Below are 7,656 nucleotides of genomic sequence, written 5' to 3'. Positions count from 1 at the left end.
CGTTTGGCGTTGCCTGACTCGGCTGAGAGGACGAGGGCGTCGAGACGGAGCTGCTGGACAGCACGGGAAGGCGAGGGGAGTACGGTGGCTGCGGTGGTGGCGAGCGGCGGCGACGAACCCGTTCGGGTGGGTGAGAGAGAGGTCCAGGGGAGGGAATGAGCACGGGGGAGAGCGGGAGGGGTCGAGGGGAGCGCGTGGCGTCTCCGGGGACGTCCAGGGGGAAGCGGCAAGCAGGAGGTGGCCAGGGCGCGTGGGCGCGCACGGCGGCCACACGCCTCTCGTCCTACTGGCGAGAGGTGGGAGATGACTGGCAGCGGCGCTGTGCTGGGCCGGCCAGGTGGGCTGGCCAGCTGGGCTGCGACAGGTGAGGCCAGGTAGGTTTCCTTTCTCTTTTTTTTATTTGTTTCTGTTTTCTAATATTCTGTAGTCTTTAGGGCTTTATTAAAAATACTTAGACACTTCCAAAAATCATGAAACTACTCATGATCACTGTTGGGAATATATCCTACAGTAAACATTTTAGTTTATGATTATTTGAGCATTTAAAATATTTAATAGCATTTAAATGCCCAAATGCAAATAGAGTATGATTTAATCCAGAGCCCAAATATGTCATGGAAAAATGTGCATCACCTCTGGTTACTGTTTCCAGCATTTTCCAAGAATGATGAACATTTTTGAAAGCCATTTGGATTTACTGGAAATATTTTGGTTGAACCTAGTGAATTCCTTTAATGCTAGGGTTTAGGCAATCCCCATTTCAAGTTTCTTTCAAAGTTTAAACATGATGCACACATGAAGTTAGCCTAGTGCAATGTCAGAAGCTAGGGATGTGACAACTCACCCCCACTAAACAAGAATCTCGTCCCGAGATTCAAGTCGTGAGCTAAGAAGACAGAGGGACACAAGCTAACACAATCTTCACGATCCAGATTCCACTTCATAAGAACGTTGATTCGATCATCATCTTCGTCTCAACGTCTTGCTTTGAGAACTACATCCAACATGACAACGAGTAGAAAGGGAGAATTTAAGAAGAATCGATCTTCCTGAGATTCGAGCAACTTAGGATCATCTTAATGATCACAAGATCAATTCACGGAATGAGACATAGAAACATCTCTGTTGCTAAGAGGCAAAACATGCATCAGGAGGGACGGAAGAAACAATTTGACGAGGGTTTCAAAGTAGCGAGGAAAATTGCCATGATTCGATAACGGGGCACCTTGGGGAAGGTGACTCGTAGAATTATTACCTTAAGTGGCAAAAAGGATTACTTTTGATATAGAGATCATTGAGACTTTTTATATCAGCCTAAGGCAAATCACAACAATCGTTTGGCGGAGTTCGAAGGAATGGCATACTCGGACTAGAATGGATGATGTGAACTACCTTGTTGAAGACAACGCAAGGGATGATTTGCTTATCACCGGAAATGGATGGAACCCATGGTAGAATGGCACATTGGCGGTGCAAGCTGGGAACGATTGCAAATGCTGGCAATGATTCTGGTAACTGGGAGAAGCTTAAACAGTAGAGGGTGAGTCCACTCTTGAAAAGTTATAACATACCGGAGACTAGGAGCATCCTTAGGCCATGAAACCTATGCTTGTGGTGCTCTCAAGAACTTGAGCATTTCCATATCATCAAGGTTTTACCAATATCCGTGTCGAGGATCCTGGCAACACAACATACTACCATGATGAATAGTGATGGATGATGCAGATGCAAAGGAAGATAACACCTTCTAGGATTTCACCTTAGCGAGGCCAAGGGGACGGAAATCTGAACGATCGACCGAGAGACATTTAGCACTCCGCTTCTAATGTTCTCCTTGATGTGCTAGTGCAACCCATTTATTAAAATGGTTTGGTACGTAGAACATCAAGTAAAGGTCGGACTTCGGGAGCACAAGAATCCATAAGGAATATCTACGGAAGTAGAATCTTACGAAATCCTTATGGAGAGGTGGCCAACTTCCTCAATCAAGATACTATAATAATAGGTCTTCCGGTTGGGTGTGTTGGCCACGACATCCACTCTACCGGTTACCGAGAGACCAATATTATAGCTCTTGGGAAACGTTCCAACCATCACATCTGCCCGAGATTCAGATCTGGTTGGTGGCAGGATATTCCAGACTCATCGAGTCTAGGAAGAAAAATGAAGGTTTGCAACACAAATCGACGAGATGACGTTGCGAGATTCTCAGGGGATGAACTACGATAGCAAGCTCCAAAACATGAGCTGGTTCTGCTACAACATGTGAACACGCTGTCCCAGACAAGCATGACCACATAGTAGTCTTAGAATAAAACACTACCGAGTTCTGATTAGGAACCATCATTGCGGAGAGCGAAGTCATGCGCATGTACCTTTGGGTCCTTAAGGAATAGCACTTAAGAACTTCTTTTCCTTGAACAAATCAATCAGTGGCTTGGTGTGCTAGGGATTCATATAGAATGAAGGTTGCAAGTCTCCAGACCAAAGAATACTTCGCACGTATGCATGACTGACTTGGGATGATTCCAGAGGAAGCGAAACAAACTTTCTCAAGTTCACGGCGGCAACTTGCATCATATGCACGTGAACTAGAGGAAGTCACTTCTTCCATCAAAACATAAACTTCATGAGCTAACACGAGGAAGATGCTTTCAAAAGTTTCCAACGCTAACTTAGATGTTCAACCAAATCATGGAGGAGATAAGGATGTTGTCGATGGGCTCAACAACAAACCATCTAGGCTTCCATATAGATGGAATTCCACAATTAAGTGAACACGGTGATAGCATTGGTCAGACCAAAAGATGTAATGGTGTATGCTCGAGGAATCAACCACGAGTAAGACAACACTACGAACATCGTTGGTTCTGATTTGATTTGATGATAGGCCATACTCAAATCAAAGTTTGGTTAAGATGATAGGTCCATTAATTGATCACGAGGACCAATCGATGAAGAAATCATCTTTCTACAACACACAACACAAGATATCCCTTTGGAAATGAACTAAGTTAGACAAGTTTTTATCTTCCAACTCTCCAAGTTGTTGTTTAGCTTGACCAACTAGCTCAGGGGTATCCAACACAGATTCTTGGAGAATGGGTGGTTTGGAGGAAAACCAACATGATCACGAACTCAACATAGCGGTCAGGTGACAACCTGGTAATACATCCAAGAAGATATTCGGAACATCACGAACCACCGATATGTTACTAAGCTCGAGAACGATCTTGATTTTCAAGGCAAGACGATATGACCGAATAAGCAAGGACTGACACTATCCTAACTCATTGATCGAAAAGTGCACCGGGAATAAGGACTGGGTAGCACGATCAACCTTAGGATGTGATTCAGTAACCAACACGCTAAGGATGAAATTATTGTCCTTTAACTACCAAGCAACGGAGTTGCTAGGAGTATAGATTTCACACATCATAGTTCACCTGTCGGCATTCCGGTTGTGACAACACGGAACCGAGGAATGAGCAATGATGGCGAGAAGTATCACTGCGTTAAGAATTCGTGAGAGATGGTGCAATTCTCATGACAATTCTGACATAAAGGGGGTAATACTCCGAAGGTAGAACAGAACAAAAGCTGGATTGGCATTTTGATCTGCGGAATACAACTACTTTGACCAATCCAAGAATGGACGAGGTACTGGAGTTTGTTTCTCCTAGTCATTCCGGATTAGAATGGCTTGACAGACCACAAGAATAATAGGCATCGATAACACAAATGCACAATTACTCCTGACTATCAATTGATAGACGAGGGCCAGAAAATAACTAAAGAGGGACAACCCAAAGGAACATATGTTTTTCTGAGTTGTGGATGCATGGATTAGTATGTCGAACAAATTCAACATATTTCTTCCGGATAACCCATGCAGAGGAGGAAGGACTGGCAGAGTCACAATATGAATGGAGTACTCCTCAAGAGCGCCCTGGTTGTGATCTTTTGGTTAAAAGAACTTCTGCCATGATGGTTCATGGTATTGGAAGAATGAAATACCACGGACCTCGAGGACTAATGCAAAGGTTACTAATAACCTAAAGGAACGAGCAAACACTATCAACAGGAGGTAAGTGGAGTGAATCTTGGGCTCAAGAACCCAGAAATAGAATGCCTACTAACTAAATGGCATCACGGGATGCTTTCGAGAATAATGGCCAGAATCATCACACTGGGGATGCAAGCATTGCTAGATTACTGAGTGGTTCTCTAAGACACCTAGGGTCATAATAATAACTCCAACATATATGTCAAGGCAACAGAGTACCTCAACTCAACGATTAGTGTGGTTAATCTGGCCCAAAGGAACATCGAGAACGGAAAGAAGGGATTTGCAAATGCATCAGATTATTTAGAAGCCTGGGATGACTCGGACAGCATAACGGCTGTAAATGCTCAAAGGATTTGAGACATCCTACAAAATGGTGGCATAACCACTCAACATCACAATATAAACTTCCGGGATCAATGGTCAACATACGGAAGTAGCAGGAACTGAACTAAGGCTTAAATCCATCAATCCTATGAGTCTACGGATTAGTAACACGTGATCCTGATAGAAAGATGAGAAGCCTAGTTCTTAATCCCCGTAGAAGAGAAGAGGGTGACTCAGATCAGAAGGGCATAAGGTAAAGGAGTAAAAAGAGCCTTACGTTCCCTCCCACAATCAATTCCCTTATATAACTAAAGCATTTCTAGACTCAACTTCGACCAGTTTGGCTTGGTAATCCTACAGGCAGTCAGGCTCTGATACCAACGCTGTCAGGACCCCGATTCTAAGTCACACCGATCTAGCCTGTAACACCTCATATCACTTTGCGGCCTCACGCACGGTATTCCCACGGGTGTCGCCTTACCATGGCCCGGGACCGTTTGCGCCTTTTGGCTCACGTATATGATAGTGTCGCTAGCATCCATATGACAGAGAACCCGGGCCGACATGGCTAGTCGTGAACCCAAAGTGGCACTAACTTACGGGGACAGGCATACATGAATCAACATCGAGCATGTCGGTCAGCAGCGTGTGAATCCGGGCTGTAGCACTGGGCTAACAGGACTCCGGGAACCCGGGCTGTAGCAGGCTAGGCAGGACTCCGGATGTCACCGCGTGACATTTCCCCGAAGGGACAGACACAGGAACGAAGTGAATCACATGCCGGCCAGTCAAGTGTTCCGGAGCAGTAGTGCTGGGCTAGCAGGACTCCGGTGAACCGGGCTGTAGCGGACTACTATGGCTCATGGAAGCACAAGACTACATTTCCCCATAAGAGAGGCTACCAAGGATAAACAACTAGGTTGTCGGATCCCACACATACCAAGCATTTCAATCATACACACAATATGCTCGATATGTGTAAATACAACATGGCATCACAACATAACTCTACGACTCAAGTATTTATTCATTAGGCTCCGAGGAGCGAGATATTACAAACATGGGTCTCATGACCCAACATTCAGAGCATACAAGTCAAACACATGCGGAAGCTTAACATGTCTGAGTACAGACATCTACAAATGAAAAAGGCTGAGAAGCCTGACTATCTACCAGATCCTGCCGAGGGCACAAGATCGTAGCTGAGGTATCAAGCTAAACGTCGAAGTCCACACGGAACTACTAGCGAGACTGACGTCTCTCTGCAAAACATAAAATAAGCAAACGTGAGTACAAATGTACCCAGCAAGACTTACATCAGAACTATCTACATATGCATCGGTATCAACAAAGGGGGTGGTGGAGTTTAACTGCAGCAAGCCAGCTTTGACTCGGTGGCTATCCTAACTACGACTGCAAGTAACTCTTTTGAGGTGGCGCACACGAGTCCACATATTCACCATATCAATACTCCACTATGGATCCGCTCCCGTCTCCCTACGAGAACGCCATCCATAGCACTCACGCTTATCTTGCGCATTTTAGAGTATCCACTTTCACTTGTCTATGAACTGTTATAGGCAACCCAGAAGTCCTTTACCGCGGACACGGCTATTCGAATAGATCATATTAACCCTGCAGGGGTGTACTTCGTCACACACGCTCTCACCACTTACCGCCGTTTACACAGCATGTACTCGGCAACCTTCAAGCGGAAGCCCAGCGAGGGTGTCGGCCACAGCCTACCTAAACACTCAAGTCTCTAGTCCAGGTTTATCGCCTATTCAGGTTCCATCCGCAGGGAGTCCGGCCGAGGTTTCCACATACGGCCCCGAACGATGTGTGCAGGGTTCCCGAGACACCAAACGGGCGCCCGGTACACCGGCCACGTGCCTACCGCATCACAGCCCACCCCTCGGGTCAGCGCTGTCCACGGCCTCCAGCATACTACAAACACCAGAAACTACTTGCAACTCCTGGACAGAGGACAAGGGTGATTAAGAAGCCGAGAGGGTCCATTGGTTTCGGGCCCAATGCGTGGTAGTAACTGTTTCATGGATCACAAACACAGAACTCAGTTCCTGAGGACGGCTTCAATGAGACAACCCACCATGTACTCCTACATGGCCTCTCACCGCTACCTTTACCAAATCGTGTTCACACACTTAGCTCACACACAGTAGGACATGTTCATCACCATTCCAACTCATCCCCGATGAATCAGACCCGACTCAACTCTAAGCAGTAGCAGGCATGACAAACAAGCATGAATGAGTAGGCACATCAGGGCTCAAACAACTCCTACTCATGCTAGTGGGTTTCATCTATTTACTGTGGCAATGACAGGTCATGCAGAGGATAAGGGGTTCAACTACCGCAGCATGTAACAGATGAATCGTTGTTGTCCTAATGCAGTAAAGAGAGCAGGAGCGAGAGAGTGGGATTGTATCGGAATGAACAAGGGGGTTTTGCTTGCCTGGCACTTCTGAAGATATTATAGTTCTTCATCGGTGTCATCGAACTCATCGTCGGAATCACGGCTATCGAGAGGGGACAATTACCGGCAACAGAGAGGAAACACAATCAATGCAATGCAACAATATGATGCATGGTCGTGACATGTCAAGAATGTTATGATTTACATTAATGCATCTAACAACAGTTTAAATGAAGTCCATATGAACTAAGGGTTCATATGCAAACTCCACATTTAGCATTTAAAATGTCATTATCATGTTTTCACCTATACAGCAGGTATAACTTAGTTTGACATGCATGAAAGTGATACAGATGGATAGATTGCATTTTTCTGATAATTTTTCATATATAATTTGTTTCATTTGGAGTTACGGATTAATTTCTATGAATTTTAGAAGTTTTGGGCATTTTCTGGAATTTCCTGTATAAAAATAATTCCAGTAATTAAATTAATGCGTCAGCATTGCGTCAGGGTGACGTCAGCTGGTCAGCGGGGTCGTCCAGGTCAAACCTGACGTGTGGGGTCCACACGTCAGTGTCACTGTTAGTAAACTAACTAATTTAGAATTAATTAAAAGTTAATCCAGGTTAATTAGCAGGCAGGCCCCACTTGTCATTGACTCAGGGGAGGGGGTCAGCCTGGGTCAAACGGGGTCAACTCGCCGGCGTTTAGCCGCCGGCGAGGCCAGACGCGGCGGCGAGCCACGGGTTTGCCCTACGGGGCGCCGTTTGGCGCGCGGAGAACAGCTACGGGATGCGGACGCTCGTCCGCATCCAACCGTGGG

The sequence above is a fragment of the Triticum aestivum genome, chromosome 3D (genome assembly GCF_018294505.1).
Source record: "Triticum aestivum cultivar Chinese Spring chromosome 3D, IWGSC CS RefSeq v2.1, whole genome shotgun sequence".
NCBI classification, from domain to species: domain Eukaryota; kingdom Viridiplantae; phylum Streptophyta; class Magnoliopsida; order Poales; family Poaceae; genus Triticum; species Triticum aestivum.
The sequence above is the reverse complement of the archived record's forward strand: the minus strand, read 5'-3'. Positions refer to the sequence as shown.